This window comes from Sciurus carolinensis, chromosome 2, assembly GCF_902686445.1.
Source record: "Sciurus carolinensis chromosome 2, mSciCar1.2, whole genome shotgun sequence".
Classification (NCBI taxonomy): Eukaryota; Metazoa; Chordata; class Mammalia; order Rodentia; family Sciuridae; genus Sciurus; species Sciurus carolinensis.
The window spans coordinates 97015287-97040970 of NC_062214.1; the positions used below are offsets into that span (position 1 = coordinate 97015287).

Here is a 25684-nt window from a genome sequence, read left to right on the forward strand (position 1 = left end):
GTAAGAGACATTTTAAACTTTTAAAATGAGAAAAACCTAACTACAATCATTTACATTTTCTTTAGGTACTGATTATTCTTTTAGTATTGATGAACCTCTGTAGTAATCACTACACTAGTTCAGTGATCCTCATCATCACTTCTGGGCATTAATGAGTTCCAAGCTTTACTCACATGAAAAACAATATGTACTAAATGGAGGAAATGAATATCAAAATGTAAAAGGTATCCATAATAACAGGAGTAATTACCTAAGTTACAAAAATAGTTTAAGAAATGAAAATTACAGGGAGGGTGGAAATTATCCACACTTCAACTCTACTCAAAGTGTAATACTCAAGACTGGACTTTGGAAACCAGCATCTCAGGTCTAACCCCAGATGATCAGAATTAGAACTTGCCTTTTTGCAAGATCCCTGGATAGTTTTATAAGCATTAAAGTCTGAAGAAACACTCCTCAACTCAATGCCCTCCTTCTTTCAACTACCACAAATTAAGAGCAGAGTAGAGCAAGAGAGAAACTGGCTGATCATTTGGGCATAGGAGTCAGCTTTAGAAATTAGGTGGATTCAAAGGGAGGAAGAGAATCAGGAATAGAAATTATATCTGAGCTTGGTCAACCTGCTTTCTTAAGTGACTCCTACCCCATTCTCCAATCTCCAATACAATATTTTTAGAACAATTAACAACTAAAATTCTGCCAATTACTGATTTATTTGGGTAATTAAGAAATAAAATTTCAAAATGAAAATAACATAAGAATTTTAAGTCCATCACTTGCTGTTAATGATACCTATATGATACATATTTTTTTACTGCTACAATCCCATTATCTCACTTGACACTGAAGCACTGATCAGCAAGTTTTATTACTCTCATAAGTGTGGTACCTGAGAATCACTGACTCTATGAGGTATAAAAAAGAAAAAAATAAATAAAAACCAAAATACCCCCACTTCTTTCTTCTAGGTATCCTTTTGCTTTCTGTCTTGTATTACAATAATCCTCTTTCTGGATTTAACTTAGTTACATTATGGGTCACTTTCTTGTAGACCAGTTTGAGTATCTACTCCTATTACTTCTAACACTGAATTATGGGAAAAGATATGTAAGTTTCGAATGACTGGCAAACTAGCTAATTAGACTAGCTTATCTTTTTTGGTATGGAGGATTGAACCCAGGCGCACTTAAACACTGAATCATATCAGTATCATATCCCCAGCCCTTTTTATATTCTATTTAGAGACATAGTCTCGCTGAGTCTTGCTAAATTGCTGAGGCTGGCTTTGAGCTTGTGATCCTCCTGCCTCAGCCTCCCACGCTGCTGGAATTACAGGTATGCACCACATCACTCAGTTATGCAAACTAGCTTTTATAGAAAATACAACATGTTCATGTGTCAGTAGATATCATATCCTCCTAACCAAACAGAAAGGTATTGAGAAGGATAAGAAACGTGGTGATACTTAAAACATTAAACAGGAAAAACAAATACATAGGCAGATGTTCAAATGGAGGAAGTAATGGATTAGAATAAAACAGATATGGGTTCCAATTCTGGCACCACCACTTAGAACCAGAATGTTAGATCAAATTATTCAATCTCTGAATCTTAATTATGATAAGGAGTAAAAAATTGTGCATCTTTGGTGATAGTATACAGATGTTCTTATTTTCTTTTGGCCCATCTGAATTATTATGTTTTCTACAATAAATATGTATTATATTTAATACAGGAAAAGATTTTTAAATTCACATATTTCTTATAAATATACTAATATCTTTAAAAGAATTCATGCATGTAGAGTATTTAATGTGATATGTAAAATAAGAATTTAGGTTTTTTATCTAACCATCATTACAAAATAGTAACCATGAATCAATAAAAGTATAGGGAAAAAAAGCATGTAGGGTAAGAGCGCTCAGTAAGTTATGTGTTTAGTAATGCTACTTGTTTACAGAATAAGCATTCATATTAAAGCACTAATGTGGGGAACTGGTGGTAGAACTCAGTTGTAGAGCACAAGCTTAACATGCATAATAAGTCACTTGGGTTCAGTCTCCATGACCAAATATTTTTAAAACAATAACAATAAAAAGTTAAAAGTGTCATATTATTTTCAAGTTAAGTTCAGGAATATCTGGTCCAGAATGTAAAACTATTTGTTTACATCATCAATTTATCTTTCTGTCATTTCCATTTTAAGAGTTAAGAAATTTCACAACTCAGGAAGCTGAGGAAGGAGGATCTCAAGTTCAAAGACAGCCTTGGCAACTTAGTGAGGACCTAAGCAACTTAGTAAGACTGTGTCAGAATAAAAAATGGCAAGGGCTGGGGATGTAGTTCAGGTTAAGTACACCAGGGTTAAATCCCTAGTGCCCCTCTCCCCGCTGCCTCACCCCCAAAAAAGAGTTAATAAATTCCAAAAGATAACCCTTAAGATATACCTCACAACCATTCCTTTTTCTGCTACTAACAACTACTATCTCAGTTCAGTTTCCTATGAACACCTAAGCAATGACCTTCCAACAGATATCTAGTCTCTTTTTGCTCACATCTATCCATACAGTAACCCATATTCCACGAGCATGTTCATCATTACATACCACTATTAAAAAACTGATGAAAGTTTCCCAATGCATGTAAAGGGGATCAAGATATGCTATCCCAAATATGCCGCTTGTGGCACGAGAATTATTTTGTGCTGAAGGCATCTGAATTCTTGAAATCTTTTATCTGCATAAGAGCAGAGTCTTTCAAAAGAACTCAATGGTCATTAAAACCCCTCCCTAGGAACAACTCTAAAATCTCTGCGTACACCCACTTTATGTGAGATGCACATATTAATACATTTCTCTTGTTAACCTGTCTTTTGCCAGTCTCAAGGGTCCCAGCCAGAAAATCTAAGATAGGTGGAGGGGGTGAAAAAAGGAGAGAAAAGGTTTTTTTCCTTCCCTTTACATGGAAAATAATATCCATTTTTTAAAAATCCTAACATTCCAAGATCTGTACATTCAGATTTCAAACAATGCTTTTTTTGTTGCTGTTTTGTTTTTGAAAAATGTTCTAAGCTTACAGAAAAGTCACAAAAACAGTAAAACTAATCTTTCCTCCCTGGACTATTTTTGAGAATACACTGTAGACGCAATGCTCTACTGCCCATAAATACTATATGTGCTGATATTGACTACTGACTGTGCAAGTAACCACTAGACTGATTTAATTAACTTTAGACATTATTCTTTTAATCTTCAGATCTCACTTGACTTGTCTTAATGAGGCTGTCTAGTAAAAATAGATGAGGTTCAGAATCATGCAGTCTTCAGTTGTCTTACCTTTTTTTATTAAACTTTATATCCTTGATATTATAGCCCAGAATGTCCTCAGTTTATTTTGTCTAATACTTTAAGATTATATTCATGTTGCCAGGCACAGTGGCATACACCTGTAATACCTGACTCAGGAGGCTGAGGCAGGAGAATCTGAAGTTTCAGGCCAGTCTCAGCAACTTAGTGAGGACCTTAGCAACTTAGCAAGATCCTGTCTCAAAATAAAAAAATAAAAAGGACTAGGAATGTAGCTCAGTGGTAAAGCATTCCTGGGTTCAATCCTAAGTACCCTCCCAAAAAAGTTACATCCAGGTCATGAATCTTAGTCAGGTATATCACAGAAGGGATTTTATTTTCTCTCATTCTTTTTTTTTTTTTTTTGGGCGGTGCTGGGAATTTGAACCCAGGGCCTTATGCTTGCGAGGCAAGCACTCTACCACCCGAGCTATATCCCCAGCCCTACTCTCATTCTGGTGGTTTTTGAATCTGAATTATCCTATTCTTGATATTTACTTTGTTTACTTTTGTATCTGCCATTGCTACTCAACTGAAAAGTTACCTTGTCCCATTGTAATTAATAAGTAGTTTGTGGAAGATAAAAATTCTGTTCTCAGCTGGGTGTGGTAGTGTATACCTGTAATCCTAGGAACTCAGGAAGAAGGCTGAGGAAGGAGGATCAGCTTTGGTAATTTAGTGAGACTCTGTCTCAAAATAAAATTTAGAAAGGGTTTGGGGTGTAGCTCAGTGTTAGAGTACCCCTAAATTAAATCTCCAAGATCATGAGGGGGAAAATATGCTGTTTCTCACAAAAATTGTCAATTTATTTGTGTCAGCATAGACTCATGGTTTCCTATTTTATTTGAAGGATGATAAATCTATTGCTTTATTATTACTTATTTTGTTGTTCAAAATATATCAAATCTGCCGGGTGCAGTAGTGCATACCTGTGATCCCAGTGGCTTGGGAGGCTGAGGCAGAAGGATTGAGAGTTCAAAACCAGCCTCGGCAAAATTGAGGTGCTAAGAAACTCAGTGAGAATACAAAATAGGGCTGGGGATGTGGCTCAGTGACTGAGTGCCCCAGGTTCAATCCCTGGTAACCCCAAATGTACATTTATCAGATTAGACCAGTCACTTCTGTGACCTAACAAACTGTCATCATTCTTTGAGCACATCCTTACTTTGCAGCATAATAAGATGCTCCTGGCTCCCCTTCCACTCTTCTGCCCAAGTTCTTGAATCAATCATTTCTCTGAGCACTGGTTCTTTTGGTGGAGAATGGTATGTATGTACAAATCAAGATCTGGACACTAGGAATGGACACTGGTACCAGGGTTTTGTACTTCCAGGCCCTCTTACTGGACAGAGTTGAGGCAGGGAGGGTATGTATGTGTGTGCGTGTGTATACACATATACACACAACACTCATTTATGTCTATATTTATTTTTATTTCTAACTATATATATATTATCTAGTTTTTCTTCCTGTGTTTTTATATTTTCCTTCTTCCAAGTAAGAAATGAAGCTTTTATCCACCATATATTTTATTTATTTGATCAATTCCCCTGTATACAACTTTTCTTTTTTAAAATATTTTTTTAGTTGTCTATGGATCTTTATTTATTTATATGCAGTGCTAAGAATTAAATCCAGTGCCTCACATATGCTGGGCAAGCGCTCTACCACTGAACCACAACTCGGGCCCCTACAAACAATTTCTACCCTTCTGAGTCCTGTTTTTGCCATGATCATGGCTTCCAAAGAATGGTGTACAAAACCAAGGAGGACTGTAGCTCTATCCTTTCTCCTTTATACTATTAAGCACCCAAACTACTCCTCTGGTTTGTGCTTCTTCCCTTTATGATTTTTCAAGTTTGAAATATTCTTCAACCAAGTTCCTAAATCTTTGCCTAACCTTTTCTAACCTACTGAACCTTACTATTCCTAACTACCCACTGCACATCCCTGAAAATCAGGAAGGCATAACTAGGTGGATTGGTTTCTGACACAAACACAGAATTGTAAGGTCCACATAATTAAAGGAAAAGAATCATGGCTCTTGCCTGAATTGTAAATATTTCAGATGTTCCTAATGAAATAATTATCAATTAAATAATAGCAGGTCTCTAAGACAAAGGGAAGGAAATTGCTAATGTCTGTTTTTACCACTTTAAATAGGAAGTATATGCTACTTTTTCTCTACATCTGGAGAAAATGCAACAATTCCTGGAACCACAGTAAGAAAATGACAAGCAATCGAAATTCATACACAGTGACTAAGACAGTGAAGACATTTGAAATCAGGGGATCTGATTAACAATGGAGAAATATTTCTGAAGAAAAAAAGGTAGGTAGTTTGATTTAAATATCTGAAGGGCGTGATTTCAAAATTCTAAGAAGAAAGTGGGGAAATTCTAGGGAAAAAGGGTTTTTTTTTTTAAAAACAGCATACTTCATAAAGACCATTCTAACAGAGATAACAAAAGATTGAACATCTCCTATAGGAGACAGTATATACAGCATTACTGCACATGTTCAAAGTACATACTTGACATCACCTTGACAGAGACATAAAGGCATGCAAAGAGTAAAAAGAAGAGTACTGGACTTGGAGTCAGAAGTCACAAAATACTGGCTAAAATCATAGCTATAAAATCATACTTGGGTTTGAAACGTAAATTGTTCAATCCTATGCAAATTAATGAGTCCGCTTGTTTCCTCAAATGTAAGGAATTGTGTTTATCTCATTGAACTGCAAGAACTTAATGCAGGAGTTCTAACACCACAGAAGTCATTCTCTAGAACACCTAGTCTAGTAACTGTCCTAAATAAATGCTTAGTACATGCTATTACAATTACATAGCAAGCCCAAGGTTTTGTTATCAGGCATTACATCTATGAATGCAGGATCTTACCCATCTTGTTCCCTCTTTTCCCAGTCCTTAGCACACTTACTGGCATTTAGCACATGATCTATAAATATTTCTGAAAAAATGATTAAAATGCCTAAGTGTTGTTAGATTATGACTCTTTTAAGGTCCAATTCTGATAATCTGTGACCCAACCCTGGTGTTAGTAAAGGAATATCCTTATATCGATATCCATAATCCTTGGCAATCTTTGGTTCATTTAGAATGGTCAATCATGAATACCTCCAAAAGGTTTTACATATTAACCCACAAACAAGTGGGTAACACAAGAAAAATACATGGTACAACACATGTAACACTTAGGTATAAAAGTTCCATAAAACAGAACCAAATGTTTTGGTCAATGCTATTTTTCTCAGTACCTAACACTGTCAATTGATTTCATCTTTAAAAAGGAGACAGAAAAGAGAGCCAGTAGACAGGGACTGTATTTAACAACACTTCACAAAGGTGGACAAAAGTTGGGAAGAGTAAGAAAGCAAAGAAGCTGAGAGGAGAAAATACTGCATGAGTATGAGAGACAACTCAAAGTAGCTACAAAAGAGAAAATGGGCAAGGTATGTGAGTGGACTTGTCTGAACGAGAATCTAGTAGAAAAGAGTTTTGTATATATTCATCCCGTATCTACTTAGACCACACTGCTTAAGGCACTGGGTTCTTCCAAACCCAGGAAATGGGGAGAAGATAATGAACTATTTTAACTGTATCAGACATCAAAAAACGCTATGTGTATTAGAGAACCTTAACAAAAAAAGTCTCAGCTTGACTTCTGATCAAGCAACTTCTTAATTATTAGAAATTCATTCTAAGGAAATAATCAAGTTAAGCCACACAAAATTTTACATATAAAGGCTGTTCAATATGAAACTCTAAACTATTAAAATGTCTGATAATAGCTGAGAAAATTATAGTGTTATCTTACATGACAGATTACTGTAGAGTCTTTCAAACTCATATTTATAGAAAGTGCTTTTTACATGGTTGTCTTAGTATGTTCAGACTGCTATAACAAACGTATCATAGGTGGCTTAACAACAAACATTATTTCTCACAGTTCTGAAGTCCAAGATCAAGACAATGAAAGATCTGGTGTCTGGTGACAGCCTCCATCCTGGTTCACAGAGGACCTTCTTCTCATTTGTCCTTACATGGTGGAAGGGGACTAGGGAGCTTTCTGGGGTCTCTTTTATAAATGCACTAATCTCATGCACAAAGACTCAGTTCTTATCAACTAATCACTTCTATAAGTGCCCACCTCCTAACATCATCACATCAAGTGAATTAGGCTTCAACATATGAATTCTAGGAAGATATGAACATTCAGTCTATTATAGTATTAAGTGAAAAAACGGATTATAAGACTGAATTAAATATGTATTCATCTGTGAAAAAGTGTGCAAGGGAAAAAGACTAGAAAGGAATATACTAAATTGACCCTCTGTATTAACCAACACCTTTCCACTCCCTCTAGAAAACAAAGTGAATGATCCCTACACCATACCAAAAGCTTATAGCTACTAAGTTATTTTATTAATTCCCTCACATTTCTATTGCCACCACCAATTGAGTTACAAGATTACCAGGAGCTTGTTCTATTTGTTCTCAAGTCTGTTTTGTACCATTTGTATTTTTGTTGTGATTATGAAACTAAAGGAAATAAACCAAAGAAATATAAATGTAAAATGGAAAGATAGCTTTTTCTATGAAAATTAGGTTGAATATGCCAGGAAGTTGCTTCCAAAGCATCATCCAATTATATGGTAGCCAGACAGTTGCAAAAGAGATAGGGGGGCTGGTAGTTCAGGAGCAGAGCACTTGCCCAGCACGTGTGAGGCACAGGGTTCAATCCTTAGCATTGCATATAAATAAAATAAAGGTATGCTATTCATCTACAACTACAAAATTTTTTTTTAAAGATAGGGAGAGTAATACACACAATTGTTCCATAAATATCTAGGGTTTAGTATGCCTTTGTACATTATTTTTCTTGTTTTATCTACCATTGTAATTTACCATCTGCAGTCTTCAGATAGTAAACTACAGGTAAAGTAATCCAGAACTCAAATTTTCCCATAAAAACAAGCCTTGGTCCTACCTTAAGTCTAGTACTTAAATATACAGTTATAGTTCTTTTCCTTAATTCAATAAACATTCTCTGTATGTGTAGAACACAATAACTCAATACTTACCACCTTAACCATATTTTAGTGTTAAGTACAAGAACGCTTTATGCAACTGGTCTCCAGAACTCTCTTCATACTGCAAAACTAAAACTCTGTATCATTAAGCAACTCCCTGTTCCTTCCTTCCCCCAACACCACCATTTTACTTTCTGTCTCCATGAATGTGACCACTTGAGGCACTTCATATAAGTGAAATTGTACAGTATTTGTCCTTTGCATCTTGGTTGGTTTCACTTAGCACACTCCATTTAATCAGGACGTTATTCAAGGTTCTTTCATATTATAACATGTGTTTGTATATCTTTTTGTTCTTTTTAATTATACATGACAGTAGAATGTATTTTGACATCTCATACATACTTGGAGTATAACTTCCCATTCTTGTGGTTGTGCATCATGTGGAGTTACACTGATCATGTATTTACATATGAACATAGAAAAATTTATGTCTGATTCATTCTACTGTCTTTCCCATTCCCACCCTCCTACCCTTCCCCCATTACCTCCATCCAATCCTGTGCACCTCCTTTTTAAGGCTTAAAAATATTTCATTGTATGCACATACCACATTTGTTTATCTATTCATACGTCAATGGATACTGGGTTGCTTCTATCTTTTGGTTAATTGTGAAAAATAAGTATAATAATAATGAAACCATGAACGTGAGTGTACAAAGGTCTCTTTGAAGCTTTGCTTTTGATTCTTTGGGGCATGTACCCAGAAGTAGAACTGCGAGATCATATAGTAATTCCGTTTAATTTTTTGAGGAAAAGACTGTTCAAATTACCCGTTACATTGTTGTGGGAAAGAGGGTTTCTACTAGGCAGTCATTTCTCAGTATTTACTAGGGATTGGTTCCAGGATTCCCCAGGGACACACACGGAAAGGCTCAAGAGCCTATAAAAAATAGCATGTATTTGCATATAACCTAGTCACATCCTCCTGTATACGTTAAATCATATCTAGAATACTTATCATCTAATACAATGTAAAAGCTATATAACTGTTATATTATTTACATTACTTTGTTGTATTGTTATTTTCTCTCCCACAGCTGGTTGAATCCAAGGTTGCCGAACATGTGAATACTGAGGCTGACTATACTCCAAATGTCAATGCTGATTTTGACTGTATAATGGAATAATGACTGAATAAAGTTTACTAGCTCCCTTTTGGTTTAGTGCAATTTGCAGATTTTCTACAGTAAGCATTATTATGGTACTTAAATAATGATAACAAATACAAATTGTTTTTGTTTTTGTTTTTTGGCTGCTATTACTTTGTTCTTTTGAGTGTGTCTCAGCAAAGGATTGAAAATTCCTGGACTTTAAATATTAGGGCAACTATATTTTGTCTAGAATGTAGGTCAAAGCTGAATGCACTTATTTCTTTCTTTTAAAGAAGTTAACACTAGAGAGATTAGTGTTTGCAAATAATGATGATGGTTAGGTATATCGAAGATATTCCTGGTGGTTTAACTATGATGAAGGAGCAAAGACCTGTATAAAAGCTTAATTTGAATTCAAGTTCTCAACTGATATGAGGTAAATAGCCTCATTTACTAGTCAATACAATACACAAAAATTACTCACTTTCAGAAATATTAGTTATAATATTCTAAACCTAAAATTGATAATTTAGTGATGGCAGAAACTCTTGGTATAAATCTAAGGTATCAGCAGGTGGCATACATCTGAAAAAGAAACTACTTAAAAGGCTTATAATTTGTTTACACATAAGCAAAATACTTGGCCACCTTCATTTATCTATAAACCCCAATAAATATGGTTAGGCCTCTTCTAATCCTACTTCTTACTGACTATTCCCTTATCCCTGTAGTCTCTAAATGAACTTCTTTGAGATTAAGTCCTCTCTAAAATAAACAGCTGCCCTTTTCCTAAGAAATAGCTCCTAAACAGTTATACGGTAACATATACAAATAACTCCACAAAGTTTTATGATTTTGATATAGGTAAATATGAAATATATCTGATTATCTGTGAGGTACTTGCTGGGAGCAGCAGCAATAGATACCTGAATTTGCACTAAAGACTCTTCATGCAATCCCTAACACATTGCCTTCCAAAGTCTAGTGGTTAAAAACAGAGCTAAGAGAAAAAGACCTTAGGATGAGGCCCACTTCAAGCAAAAGAAAAGATTCTTCCCAGACCTGATTTAAACATTCATTGCCATATTAGTTAAAAAAAAAAACAAAGTGAAAGAAAAAAATATGAAAAAAAAAAAGAAATCCTCAAATAATGCTGAAGTATCATTTTAGACATGAGCATCAAAGTTCATATTATGAAATATTTAGGCACCCAGGAATACTAACAGTTAGAGAATGGAAAAACTGAAAATTCTCCTCCTTTCCCTGTCTCTATTCTCTTTGATGGAATGCTACCAAGGAAAGAACTGGCCTAAGGAAAGGGTGCTAAAGAGAAAAAAAGTAGAACTGATAGTCATACTCTTTAAATTAAATCTTCTGTATCATGAATATTTTACAGTCAATGGAGAAAAACAGAGTCTCAATTACAACCGCCAACAATATAAAAATGAACAAAGAAAACTTTCACAAAATTTTTTAGAATAATTTTTAAAATAATATGAACCATTTATATCTAACCCATATCTAATTTTTACCAGTGTGAAAAAAAGGATTATTTAGTTATTCAGTCACAATCTTTTATAAATTATAATATTTATTTATAAATATATGCTAGGTATCACATTATATAGGAAAACATCTACTATAAAATGAAACCCCCAAATCTAAAATAGTTTTCATGTCTCTGAAAATTTTACTGCTTGAGGGCAAGCACACATTCTTTCCTATGTATCCTAGAAATAATGTGAGATAATATCCTAGAAATTGGTATATATTTTGTATACTTTGGTATAAAGAGATGAGAAATACCTACTGATCTGTTAAAAGTTGTGACTCATGCCATAAGGACATTATTGTTTTTATGTACAAATCTTCGATCTATGATTCTGATGGGCCATGACTTCAGAAGAGGGATGAAGAAACAGTGTTTCCTAAGGGGGTCAGGGAAGCCTGGTCTTCTGCACAGTCTGTTTTCCGACATAGCAAAGAGAGTTAAAAAGCTTGGTCTTTGACTTCTGTGTTGTTTTCAAGCTCAAAGAAAACTTTCAAAGATGCCAGCAACTTGAGGACTAGAGTTTAGACTGTGCAGAAAACAGATGCCTTCACCCACTATGTTGAGGGAAAGCACAGTACCTGACATCAAGGAAATTCTAGATCAATATTATAGATCCAGATTATTTATTTAGACAAAAAACTGTAGAACTCCACATAACTTAACTGATCAATCAGTTCTACATTCCATCAAAGTATTACAGAAAAAAATAAAGATCTGAATGATTTCAAAAAAACTGAAATAACCAAGCAAGTCAGTTTCCTAGCATGATATTGTTTCATAAAGACAATCTTTTTATTTAGATTTTTCCTTTCCTCTTACTTAACTAAATTAGATGCCAGTTCTTAAGAACAATGTATTTTAGCATTCTATAGATAACTGTCCTCCAGTTACACTGATCATTTTGTCAGAGTGAATTCTGGTATTCCTATTCTTACCAGATACACTGGAGTAACTCTCACAGGGATATATTAAAAACCAAGGAGCTGGCAGCTAGCAATTTTGTTTTGTTACTGTTTAACAAAAAACAAACAAACAAACAAAACAAAACAAAATAAAAACAGCCTTACTTCCACCATTTATAATATAATGTAGTTTAAAAACTGGATACATTTTAAAAAGGCTTTCTATCTTAAATCTTATAAATCAAATTCATCACAGGGAGGGTTACTATGTAAGTGTTACTAAAATAATTTCAGAAGTGACACTGCTTGATTCTTCATGTCTACAAACCCAAACTCTGGATATAAGAAGGCTGATACAGACAATCATATAATCTTAAGAAAGGAAAATTCATTTTAGATACTGCTCTAAAGACAATAAACTATATAAGCTTATATAAACTTTAAAGGAACGTGACAAATATATAGAAAGTTTCTTTTATAACATTTTATGAAAACACTGCAAAGAATCCATGCTTTTCTTCTTTTGAACAATCTTTCCTTCTTTGTTTACCTTCTTACATTTTGCTTCTTAAAAAAAAATGTTCTTTTTCCAATTACAGGGAGGAAATAAAAGAAATGCAACTCTTTTATGTAAAGTAAATCCATCTGGATGTTTGCTGCATCCCATACTATAAACCTGTGATCCCCAACCAGAATGAGTTATAGTAAAGCTGCAGGCAAAATTGTCTCCATATACCACAATCCATTATCCCTGTCAAGTTAATGTTCCATGTTGAGCCATATGGCACGGGTACACATTCAACAAAGGAAATTCCTTAAACTTGTTATAATCAGCACTTGCAGTCATCCAAAAAACTGACATAAACAGCTTTATTGTGTTTAGTGCATTTCAGTTAATATCCATGACAAAAACAGGAAACAGTACAGGAGAAGGAGGAGGAATGTGAGGGAGCAAGTTATTAAGAAATAACAACAACGACAATCTTCAACTGTACGTTTTAAGTATTTTTTCCCCACTAAGCAAGTGATTTTCAATTACAGTAAGCAAGAACCTTTTGATAGTGATCCACTAAGCCAAATTTAACAGAGAAAAAGAAATTAATGACATCGGTTTTCCACAGTCTGAGCAATTCTAAACCTTGAAGTCTTAACAGTATCTGATTTCTATAAAGCCGTGGCAAAATAATGAATGATTTGAATTTTCATGTTTGCTTTCTTTCTAGAGTTGTCTGATAGTTGCTAAAACCTAACTGTTTTATTTAAAAAAAAATTTTAAATAAAGTATTTTTATAGGCATTAAGTTTAGGTCACAGATAAATCAAGGGTTCCCAGAAGCCTCTGGTACCTGGCACAGCCCAGCACATCAAACTGCAGTCAAGGTACAAGTAGAGCAGAACTTCATTTCAGCCCCCGCAGTGACAACAATAAAACGCTGAGAAAACACACTATCAAATACTGAACTCAGCATCAATTTCTGTTAATTACAGCCTTGTCAGCAACGTGATTATTCAAACAACTCATGCAAATGTTAATGAGGCCTTATTTGCATATTTATTTTTTCCTTTGTTGAAATGTCATTGATTATTACATTCTACTATGATGAATGTGGCTGATGATGTGCTCTGATATGTAATTAGTCATTAGGTGGAATGAATAGATCAATTATGAAAAAGGACTAAGATTAAGAAATATCAAACAAGACCGCCCAATATAACTATAGAATCTTTTTTAAAAAGAACCTAATAAATAATTTCTTGACATTTAAACTGCAACATCAGTAGTTTTCAATAAATAAACCACTACTTTTGTGAGGCTAAATGAAGGCTTAAAAATACATCAGTACTTTGATAATCCAATTATGATCATAGAAACTATCCTTTAAAAAAACTGCAAACCACCTCAGGGGCATGTCAAAACAACAGACAGAAAAAATACCACAACGGATTTCACTTTAAACTTTACAAATTAGAAATACAGTTTAAGTTTGGTTTTTTTTTTTGTTGTTGTTGTTTTTTAAATATTGTAGAGGAGGTGGTGGTAGAAATATGCTAAAAGAGAAAGGTGCCTAACATCCTAGAGAGAAGAGACAGGAACCTGATGAAGAATGACTGCCTTCATTTACAAGGAAAAAAAAAAAGAAAAAAGGTTAGCAAAACAAACTCCTTCAAATCCTGATTTGTGTTTAGAGGAAAAGGATTATTTAGCCTCTGAAACAGTTCGCTGTAACTATCCAGCCAGCACTTGCTATTCACAGATGAGAAAAAAAAAAAAAAAAAAAAAACCACATTACTGCAGACCAGATGGGAACATTCCACATGACCAAACCAATCAATCACCTCGGTGGGGCGCAGGTGCAACACAGCCGTGTAGCAACACACCATTTCACAGTCTATCGGGCACAAACACATGGCCACCAATCAATGGCACCCCGAGGACCTCAGAGGGGGCAGGCTCTCTGGAGTCTTACTGGTCCATGCCTGATGACTTCATAATCACACATCATTTCATTCACTAGAGGATACAAACTAGCATTCTAATAACCTTCTACTGAAAATGGTCATGTTGTGCATATTAATACAGTGCTGTTTGGAGTAAAGCAACTGACTTTACATGGCAGGCTAGGCAAGGCACACAGGGTTGAAACAACCTGAAGCTAGAAACTTCTTCCTCTTTGAAGATAGCTATTTTGTTCAGGCTGGGATCGATGGCAATATGATTCATTCTGCCACATCAAAGTTGGCATGCAAAGCTTGTATTTTACACAAAGCAACTGTTAAACAATAGTATGCTTCAAGAGATAAAGGACAAAGGAAGAAGAAATTTAAAAAGGGTAGCTGGTGATTCTATAAGAAGGATAAAAAGGCTCTGTATCTTAAAATAGCCTAACTAAAACTTGAATTGCAAATAAAAATTAGGTGACCATGAAAAAAACTTAAAATATATATTCACTGGCTTTGTTTTACAAAACTTGAGGAATGATTCTCTATAGTACATAATTATACAAGAAATAAATAGGACAATTTTCAGCAAACATTGTTATAATTCCACCAAGGAAGAGTTTTATGCTCTGTTTGGTGGCATCCAGAGAGGTCCTGTTGGCTCCTTTTATTCAAGGAGGCTATAGGCAGGGGTGTCCTGGATAACTGATATTTTGAATACTGACTCAACAGATACCATAGACGGTTGACATAATTTAAGAAGAAAAACCAGGAGAAGTGTTTCATCCTAAAAAAGCAAACCAGCCAACTTAAATCCTTGATGGAAGAAAGCTGGGTATACATCTGTTTTTAAATAGCAGACTTCTTGATAATTCACCGGGCAATTTGGGATCTTATGGGTCCTTAGATCCCATTAGGAACATCAATCACCAGAACCAGAGTTCATGTGAAAATCAGTGTAAGACATATAGCAGAATCTAAACTGACCCTTTGACAATCCAAAATGTTGATTTGGGTAATTAATTTTTGATGCTAATATGTTGGATATTTTGTCCCTCGTTAAAAAAAAACAAAAAACTCAGATAAACAAATTTTGGACATACAAGTGTTTGTTACAGATATGAATACCATACTTTGTCCACATAAGCCTACTGATTCTATATTCTACAGTCCAAAAAAATTTACACGTTCAACAAAAATATACTTACTATAATAGAGACTACCGTTGGGAAAGAAATCCAGTGATTAGTCAAAGGCAGATATTACGATGATGATGACTGTTCCACAAAGGGATAAATGGCAAGATAATCTCATTGGTGGCTTACTACCTTTAAAAAAGAACATCTGACTCCTTTCTAAGTGGAAGTATATTAGAAGAGGGTACAAGACTTAGATTCTACTTCAGGTTCTTGCTTCTTGATTTGGGAAGGGCTTGCTTACATCCTGATAAAGCCATCTTGAATTGAAAATACCGTTAAGTTGAAAAGGCATTAATATACCTGACTGAACATTGTAGCTTAGCCTAGCCTACCTTAGACATGCTCACAACATTTACATTAGCTTTTCATTGGGCAAAATCACATCATACAAGTCCATTTTATAATAAAAGTACTGAATCATATTATTTATTGGCTATCTGTTAAAAAAAAAAAAAAACTATTGGCAAAACTGTAGAGCATCAGTAGTTGAACTTTGTGACCTTCTGGCTGATTGGGAGCTGCAGCTCAATGCCCCTGATCAGCATCACGAGTAATCTTACCACACATTGCTAGGTCAAGAAAAGACCAATATTCAAAATTCAAAGTAGTTTCTTCTCAATGAGTATTGCTTCTGTACCACTGTGAAGTCAAAACAGCATAAGCCAAACTGTCATAAGGTGAGGATGTTATGTAATTGTGTAGCCTTCATCAGACTAGATAAAGGCAATGATTTCAATTCATTAATTTGCTGACTGAATGGGTTAGAGAGGACCTTGAAGTTCCTCCTAATTAATGATTTTCCTTTGTGGATGGCATGCTTTACTTCAAAGAGAGTGTCTAGCAGTTTTCAGAGTATCAGGCAGGGATGCACAGAAATCAGGTGTGCCAGTTCCAGAAGTTTAGCAAGGGAGGCACTATTGTGATCATTGTTATAGTAGATGAACAGTCACTTTAAATGGATGATGAGTGGTTCCTCTTATAAAAAAGAAAAGACAACAATTCCATTGGCTTATAGAAGTATGAGTAAGTAAAAATAGTATTTTAGATGAAGTCTGTTTGCTTCCCAAACAGAATAACAATACCATTTTTTAAAAAGTAATATTAATCACCCACTCCCAAATAACACAGGAAGGAAAAAAAAAAAAAGCACAAAATCTTTCCAAATAAATTTCTGAAGTGATTCACACGAAGATTTGCTTTCTGTGCAACAGACCTGTTGGAGCTCAGATGTTGTAGTTTACACTCATTTAGCAAAAAGGAAAAACAAAGATTAGAATTGGTGACTGGCTTCATCAGATCAGTAGGCAGGACTGACCAGCACTCAAAGCTATAACCAACAAAATGGATTTTCTCCTTCTTAATTCCAAGTAGAAGCCTAAGTGAAAGTACCTATATTTGAATCTGAAAGTCATAGGATATATATTATTGAAAATGTCTGATTATAACACTTCAAAAAGCAAAGCAGAAAATTTAACTTTTACCTCCTTTTAATGAATTTAAAGAAACATAGGAGAGAAGCTCTGGAGTCAGAATTTGGTTTAAATCCCATTTCCAGGCAGACCTGGTGGCACATGCCTATAATCCCAGCTATTTAGGATGTGGAGGCAGAAGTATTCCAAGTTCAAGGTCAGCCTAGGCAATGTAGTAAAACCCTGTCTCAAAATAAAATAAAAGGGCTAGAGATGTAGCTCAGTAGTATGGCACTTGCTTAAAATGTGCCAGGCCCTGAGTTTAATCCGCAGCACCTACAAAAGAAGAAAAAAATCCTAGTTCCATAATTTAATAATTTTGTGACTTTGAATCAGTTATCTAAATTTTCGAGGCTTCAAGATTTTGATTTGAAGGATACAAATAATAACTAAGACAACATCTAGAGCTCAGGAGTTGTTGCAAGACAGTTATGAGTTAATACATGTAGTACCTGGCAATAAGTCTAACACAGTAAGCACTAAATTTTTCATTATCATTTAATATTCTTAACAAAATATACTAACTTGAAAGTATCAAAATCAGAAAAATCCTCTTAATGCTCTAATCTCAGTTCATAAACAGTACTGATCCCAACTCTGCTGTTTAAAAAATTAGTACTTCACAAGAAAATTGATGGCTCTCTTATGGTAACTAATAATTAACTGCAGATGTTGGTCAATGTGCTCTTCAACTGGTCTCCTCAATAATACATCCCAGAGAACCTTAATTAGTAAAATCCTACCAAAAGAGTAGAATTTCCTTTTTTTTTGTTGAAAGATTTCTACCTTTTCTTTCTATAATTAGCTGTAAAAAGTTTTTTTTTTAAAAGTCAGTTAATTTGCACATGATTTCCAGATGCTGCTTGCCCAGAATTCACACAAAAATAAAAAGGTCAATAAAACATGTCAGCTGTACTATTCATTATAAACTACATTTTAAAACAGGTCCATTTTAAGGTAATACCATCATCTGGAAACCAGAGTTCCTCAACCATTCTAGCTGAAACAGCAGTTGGTGGTTAGACATCAATATATTCATCCAAAATTGAGTCTTTCATCTGTTAAGAGACATTTTTATCTCAGAGAGGTGAAAGTATATTCACAAACTGTCCTTATATTCTTATATTCACAAACTATCCAATGAAATGTTGAATTATTTGGGTCCTAAATCTCAGTATATTCATCTGTGAAATTGAAGATGTAAAGGGAAAGAAGAAATAAACATTGTAATTGTTTTCTAAGTGTTAGGCCCCATGCTGGGCATTAGATAATCCTTTCATTACATCATCCTCAAGGATATAATAAGCCCAGAATAACTCTATTTCACCACACCTCAAACAGATATTTCTCCAAACTAGACACACAAGTAGTCAACAAGCACATGAAATGTTCATCATTATTAATCATTAGAAAAATGCAAATCAAAACCTCAGTGAGGCTTTCATACCCAGTAGGATAATTGAAATAAAAACAGAAAAATTTTGGCAAAAAATGTGAATAAATTAGATCCACTTTGGAAAAGAGTCTGGTAGTTCTTCAAATAGTTATATGTTACCTACTAATTCCACTCAGTCATGCATCACATAATATAATAATGTTTCAGTCAACAAGGAACAATGACAAAAGTCCCATAACACTTTGATGGAGTTAGAAAATCTCAATCCCCAAGCAATGTCATAACCATCCTAACCTCACAGTACAACACACTGCTCATGGGTTTATGGTGACATCGGTATAAATAAATCAACTGGGTTGCCAACCATACAAAAGTATAGCAAACACAGTTGTGGGCAGTACATGATACTTAATAAGTGACTAAGCTATTTATGTATTTACTATAATTTTTATCATTATTTTAGAGTGTTATTCTACATATATTTTTTTAAAAAGTTCATTGTAAAAGAGTAGACTGTGCGGCTGAGGTTGTAGTTCAGTGTTAGAGTACTTGCCAAGCATGCATAATGCACTGGGTTCAATTCTCAGCACTGCATATAAATAAAGGTCCACTGACAAAAAAAAAAAAAAAAAAAAAATTGTTTTTTTAAAAGAGTAGACTGTGTTATGCCATCAGCAGCCTCAGACATCTTGCATTTACCACATCTCTTGATCACACTATGTCAACATTGATTAATTTGACCTGTGACATGTAAGTTTGCATAAGGATACTATATGATGTTTGCACACAAGGAAATTGCCTAATGACACATTTCTCGGAACATACATTTCTTTGAACATGATAGTTAAGTGATGCATACAGAAGATTACTGAAAATATGATCATACAAAAACATGTATAAAAACTTGATATGGACATTATTTGAACCAAAAAAGGACAGAAACAAATCAATTATCAATCAACTGGTAAATAAAATGTGGTATACCCATAAAATGGAATATTATCCAGTCATAAACAGAAATGAGGCACTGATATATGCTACAACATGGATGATCCTGATCCCTAAAACATGCTAAGTGAAGAAAACTAACTATAAAGGACTACCTATTGTATGGTCCTATTTATATGTCATGTCCAGAGTTAGGCAAATCCCTAGAGACAGAAAGACTAGCTGTTGCCCAGTGCTGGGTGAAGAGGAAATGGGGACTGACTTCTGGGCAGGTACCAGGTTTCTTCATGGGGTGATGCAATATTTTGAAATTAGACTGTGGAGATGGTTGTACAACTCTGAAGGTGCTAAAAGAAAAAAAGCCCTACTGAATAACATGCTTTAAAAGAATAAACTTGAGCCACTGCAGTACACTGAGCTCCATAGAGACAGCACCGAGGCAAGTGAAAGCCGGATGGATACTGGGCAACTGTGCCTCGCTGAGGAAAAACAACTAAACATGGGCAGAGGAGATCCTAAGAAGCCAAGAGGCAAAATGTCATCATATGCTTTCTTTGTGCAAACTTGCCAGGAGGAGCACAAGAAGAAGCCCCAGATGCTTCAGTCGACTTTTCTGAGTTTTCTAAGAAGTGCTCAGAGAGGAGGAAGACCATGTCTGCTAAAGAGAAAGGAAATCTGAAGACACGGCAAAGGCGGACAAGGCTCGTGATCAAAGAGAAATGAGAACCTATATCCCTCCTAAAGGGGAAACGAAAAAGAAGGTCAAGGGTCCCAATGCACCCAAGAGGCCTGCGTCGGCCTTCTTGTTCTGTTCTGAGCATTGCCCAAAAAACAAAGGAGAACATCCTGGCCTATCCATTGGTGATGTTGCAAAGAAACTGGGAGAGATGTGGAATAACACTGCTGCAGATGATAAGCAGCCTTAGGAAAAGAAAGCTGCTAAGCTGAAGGAAAAATACGAAAAGGATATTGCTGCCTACTGAGCTAAAGGAAAATCTGATGTAGCAAAAAAGGGAGTTGTCAAGGCTGAAAAAAGCAAGAAAAGGAAGGAAGAGGAGGAAGATGAAGAGGATGAGGAAGATGAAGAAGAAGATGATGATGAGTAAGTGGTTCTAGTGCAGTTTTCTTCTTATCTATAAAGCATTTTTAACCCCCCTGTACACAACTCACTCCTTTTAAAGGAAAAAACTGAAATGTAAAAAAAAATAAAATAAAAAATAAACTTTATGGTATGTGAATTTCATCTCTATAAAATTATTATTAAACATTGAAGCAGAGAGTAAAATGGTGGTTACCAGAGAAGAATTTAAAAAAAAACAAGCAAAAACCCCCACTGAGTTTCAAAGATTGAAGAAATAACAGCAAATTCTCTCACATAGGGTTATGAAGATTAACAAAGCTAAAAAAGCATTCTGCACAATGCCTGGGACAATGAAAGTTCTTAATGAAATGTGACCTCCTTTTCTCTTAGTCAAATGAAGAAACAATAGAAGTTAAATGCAATATTGATTCTAATCTGATGGCTTAATAAAGCTACTTGTTTCTTACCATCTGATTACCAAAGAAGGAATATAACTACATGTTTATAGGTATACAACACAGTTAGGAAAGTAAGTTATATCCACCATTAATATAAAAGAAAATGGACTTACAAAAAGCCCACTTCAGAAGCTGACATAGCGCAATGAAAGCACACTAAAGACAGGCAAATGAGTTACATACAATTCAAAAAAACTCTAAAGAATCCCTCCCAAATCAGTCCAGGATCTTTTCAGGAAAAATGAAGCTCAATTCATGATCACTGACCCCTTTTAAAATAGAACACTTGTTCAAATGATTCTAGTAAGCTCATGGAATTGCTCTAATTTCAATAGGACTTTTTGATGTTCAGGAAGAGTACTTAATTTTAAGTCTCCAGCAAAGCAAAAAAGGACTTTGTATCCTATCCTATCAGATGGCTCTCCTAGGACTGGTAACCCTGATCAAAACAAAATCGTTTATGCCAATTATCACCCCAGGTACAGTGAATAACAAGACTGCCTTTCTCCATGGGGGCACTGTTGCCTTTAAGAATAGTTCCCTAAATCAATTCTTACACTTTCACTGAAGTGACCACTGAATAATTAGGCAAATAATTTTACTACTGATTACAACAGCCTCATGTTCATTCATTTAATCATTATCACAAATACTTTTCAAATTCAATGGGAGAGCCCACTTTGTTAGAATGTGTGAGAAGCATTGCGAAGATATTCTAAAAGAGAATGAAATCTAAGGGGATAAAAAAATTATACATAAATTTTGATGGTATTTAAATGAGATATTTCCCCCACTGAAGGATGCTTTTACTTGTGTCAGCTGTGGGTGATGAAAACTATTAGCACTGAAAATGTTCACTAGCCATTTCTGACTCCTCAAAAGTTTCAGAGAACTTCTTGTACACTGTATATATTTTATAAACATTTACTGAATGCATGGATAGAAAATGAAATGGAAGAAGAGTAGAGAGAATAGGAAAGAGTGAACTCATTTCCATAAAGAAAGAATCTTATCCATCCCCTCAACACAGAAACAGACTGCCACAATGGACCAATATAATTAAAGCCAATTACAAAGAATCTTGATAATCCATAGTTATCCTGTGCTGCCTTATCACAGGAAATTTCCATTAATCATTGACAAACATGTAGCACAGAGATCCCCACTGTGACCTTCTTGGACTCTCTGAGGGAACCAGATGATCAGATAATAAAGCAAGAATGGTAGATATGATCTGGTTGAATGCACATTAATGATGAAAAAAGATGAAATCTGACCAGGGAGCAAAAGATTGACACTATAAGAGAAATAAATTTAACTCTTAGCAACTGAAGTTTTTCCAATATACAGATTAAGGGGAGGGGACAATTTTGGTTCTGTTTCTTTAAGCAATATACATTAGCAATCTTCAATAAGACTGAGACACAGCATATTATATTTGAGCAGAAGGAGGAGGAAACTTTATGAAAACCAAACAACTCTTTCAGTATCTTTTTGGTTTTATAATACAAACAGAATGTAGAGCTCAATCAAGTTTTGCTAATCAGATCGTAAGGATTATACAACAAGGAGACATCTTTGAAAAAACAAAGCACTAAAAGAAAAATTACTAGAGATGATCAAGGTCTCAATTTGAAAAAACAGACTCTTTAGGTATGACAAATCTAAACATTATAAAACATCATATTCACTGGAATTACTTGATTAATCTTTTCTCCAATTCTATATTTGTGTAAAGAAAACTGGCTGAGAATAGTTCTATTTATGACATGTTATGAAGATGTATAGCTTTTACTTAAAGGGTTCTAAAATAATTCTAAAAACTACATAACTAAGCAGGAAAGAATTTTAAATATAGTATATTCCACACTTGTCAAATAATCTTGCTTTCTAAAACTATCTATTAGTTAAGAAGTAATGAAGTAAAACTTAATCAACTCGCCACCAGGGTTGCTCCAAAATATACTGTAGCTAGTCTGGAATCTTGGCATTTAAAGTCTAATGCATACTAACTTTCTACTAAGGTGTTTCATGAGTCCCACACTCATTATACCTATAGGTTTGCCAGGGTTAACAGTAAAGCATTGATCACTTCATTTGCTACTTGCCTTAAGTTAACTGGGTGCATCCTATTACCAACTATATACCAGTACTCACATGATTTTATTTGGGCTCAACAGCTGAATTCAGGACAACAGACTTTACAGAATAACATAAAGTTTTAACCACTTTTATTTTTATGCTTTTCCATGAGAGAAAGGAAAACTAATGCTGGTCACACTGCAGATCTCAGATCATACTTGGTTTTCTTAGGTGTCCCTGGCACATAAAGGCCCAAATACTTTTTTACTGGACAGCCCACTGTACCTGGGCAAGGTTAGTTATCTGTCCCCAGTGGAATCTGTATCACCACCCCATTGATGTTCCCATCCACTTGGTAGTTTTTTCCTGCTAGTGCAACGGGGAAAAAAATGCAATCATAATGATGGTAGAATCACTCTTAAGAAAACACAAATAGTTTTGAAAGCCAAGATATTGTTCTGGTGAAAATGTCAGCACACTGTCAAAATATTAGCTGTGGGAGGTCAGCACAGTAGACTTCCAGGGACTTGTTTTCTTCATTACTGTGGAGGAAATGCAGCTGTCACCTGCAATAGCTGGGAAGTCTAGGAACACTCTAGACTTCCCATGGCACACCCAAGGCAATCAGTCTAATCTGCCACATGAAGAAGGTTCCATCATCTGACCAAGAAAATATCTATCAGATAGTTCAGAATTGTAGGGAAGAACACCACCACCAACAATACCTGAGTATGCTCATTCCCAAATTCCCTAGCCAATCCCAGACTACATTCAGGCATTGTTTGCCACAGCTGTACTATTTAATGTTTTCTTTACATCAATCTTTTGCTTCAATCAAGTCGCTGAAAAATAAAATGTTAAGTTCTTGTGGAACAAAGTAGAAGCAGATACATGGAAACTGAAGTATCTGAGAAACTTCAAGAGAGCATAATGGAAAACCAGCTGCACTTGCATAAACAGAAACTTCCTGCTCCAGAAGTGGAGCCTCCTTCTCTTCTTTTAAATGGGAGGCTCAAAAGTTAAGAGAGGCAGTGAAGTTGCATTAACAGAGAGGACTGTCTACTTAATCAAAGAAATGAGAAATTAAAAGGGAATGAAAAGGAATTTTACCATAAGATGCAGTTACTTACCTGTGTCATTATTCCAAATAAACTGTTGCAAGAAATTTAAAAATTTTAAAAATATTTAGCAGTGGCTTTATCTCAAAATCAAAGGAGTACTAATCCAAGTTGGGAATTTGGGCAAATCTTCTTAGAAAAGGTAAAGAATGAACTGAAAATTCCAGGACACAAAGTCATTATGGCTTTCATTACCAATATAGGACCAAATAAGTAACTAACACAGTGCTTTGAAAATGGCAGAAATGCAGATTAAGTATTGACAAATGAACTGGTGGAATAATAGGCAAGGAAATGTGAGAGGGGCACTGGAGTGAGAGGAAACAATGTGAGAAGAAGTGTACAAATATGAAACAGTTCAAACCCAAGTGGGGTAATTGTAAGTAGGTAAATAATGTTAGAACCTAAGACTATGGCAAGAAGTAGAAGGAAATGTGGATAGGGTATTTGAATGGCTTGTTTTTGTTTGAGGTTCTTTAACAGAAACAAAGCTGAGTCAAAAAAAGTTTAATGCAGTAATGTAAACATTTGATTATTTTCCAAGAGATATAAACAAACTACTATGACAAAGCAGAAGAGAGTAATTCCTATTTAGGATTACCAGGGGGGCATCATGATGAATATATACTATGTATATGATAGATAAATGATGCTGTGATCATACTCCCCATTCCTTTATGGGTTACAATAATGCAAAATCTTAATTAGTATCTATATATAGGGAGGGAGTTGGCTAAAGTGGAAGGAAGAAAAGAAAATCTATTTTTCATTTGTGTACAAAAAATAAAAGTATAAAACAAAGAACTTAAAATTTTACTAGCTTAGAATTATGCATGACTACAAAGACTCATCAAAATAGTATATGGTGTCTAGTATGTAGAAGATATTTTCAAAAACCTGTGAAGGGTATACAAGAAATAAATAGCTCCTCATTAACAGCAAATTCATGATCACAGTACATGATAAAGCATATAAATGAGTATTCCAAGAAAGCAGTTAATAGATAATACAGCATATTTCCTATCAAGAGGAAAATATGCTAGCTTTGAAAATCTGAAGAATTTCTTTTTAAGTGTACCTTAGAGAAAGGATAAAATATTTTCAGATAAAAATTATGTGCATACAAATATGCAAATTCAAGTTTTGGCTAGTGAAAGTAGCATTAAAAATTTTTTCTAGAAAGCCAACAACTCTAAGGACATACAGGATGCTTTTGCAATGGTTAAGCAAGAGAAGACAAATTGGAAATGAAATGCAAAATACAATAGATACAAAAATCTGAGGACACACTGGCAGACTGCCTGCCTGCCTGGCAAGGCTGTTGAGGTGGAATGATTAGTGATTTGACTCACATAGGTTGGTTTCAAGAATTAATACACATATGTCCAATGCAACAACAGAACTGAAAATCCATGATAAAAATTTTCACAGGCAAGAAATTCAAAAGGTTTTGGTAACTGCACTACAAATTAAGGTCAACATCTGAAGCT

At 34.8% G+C, this 25684-nt stretch overlaps 1 protein-coding gene and 1 pseudogene across 13 annotated transcripts in view; one reads left to right on the plus strand and one right to left on the minus strand.

The window, feature by feature from the left end:
* Tcf12 (transcription factor 12) overlaps nucleotides 1–25684 on the minus strand; it is a 355814-nt gene that overhangs the window by 128125 nt on the left and 202005 nt on the right. The gene's annotated exons all lie outside the window — the stretch shown is intronic.
* On the plus strand, nucleotides 19955–20561 carry LOC124976732 (high mobility group protein B1-like; annotated as a pseudogene).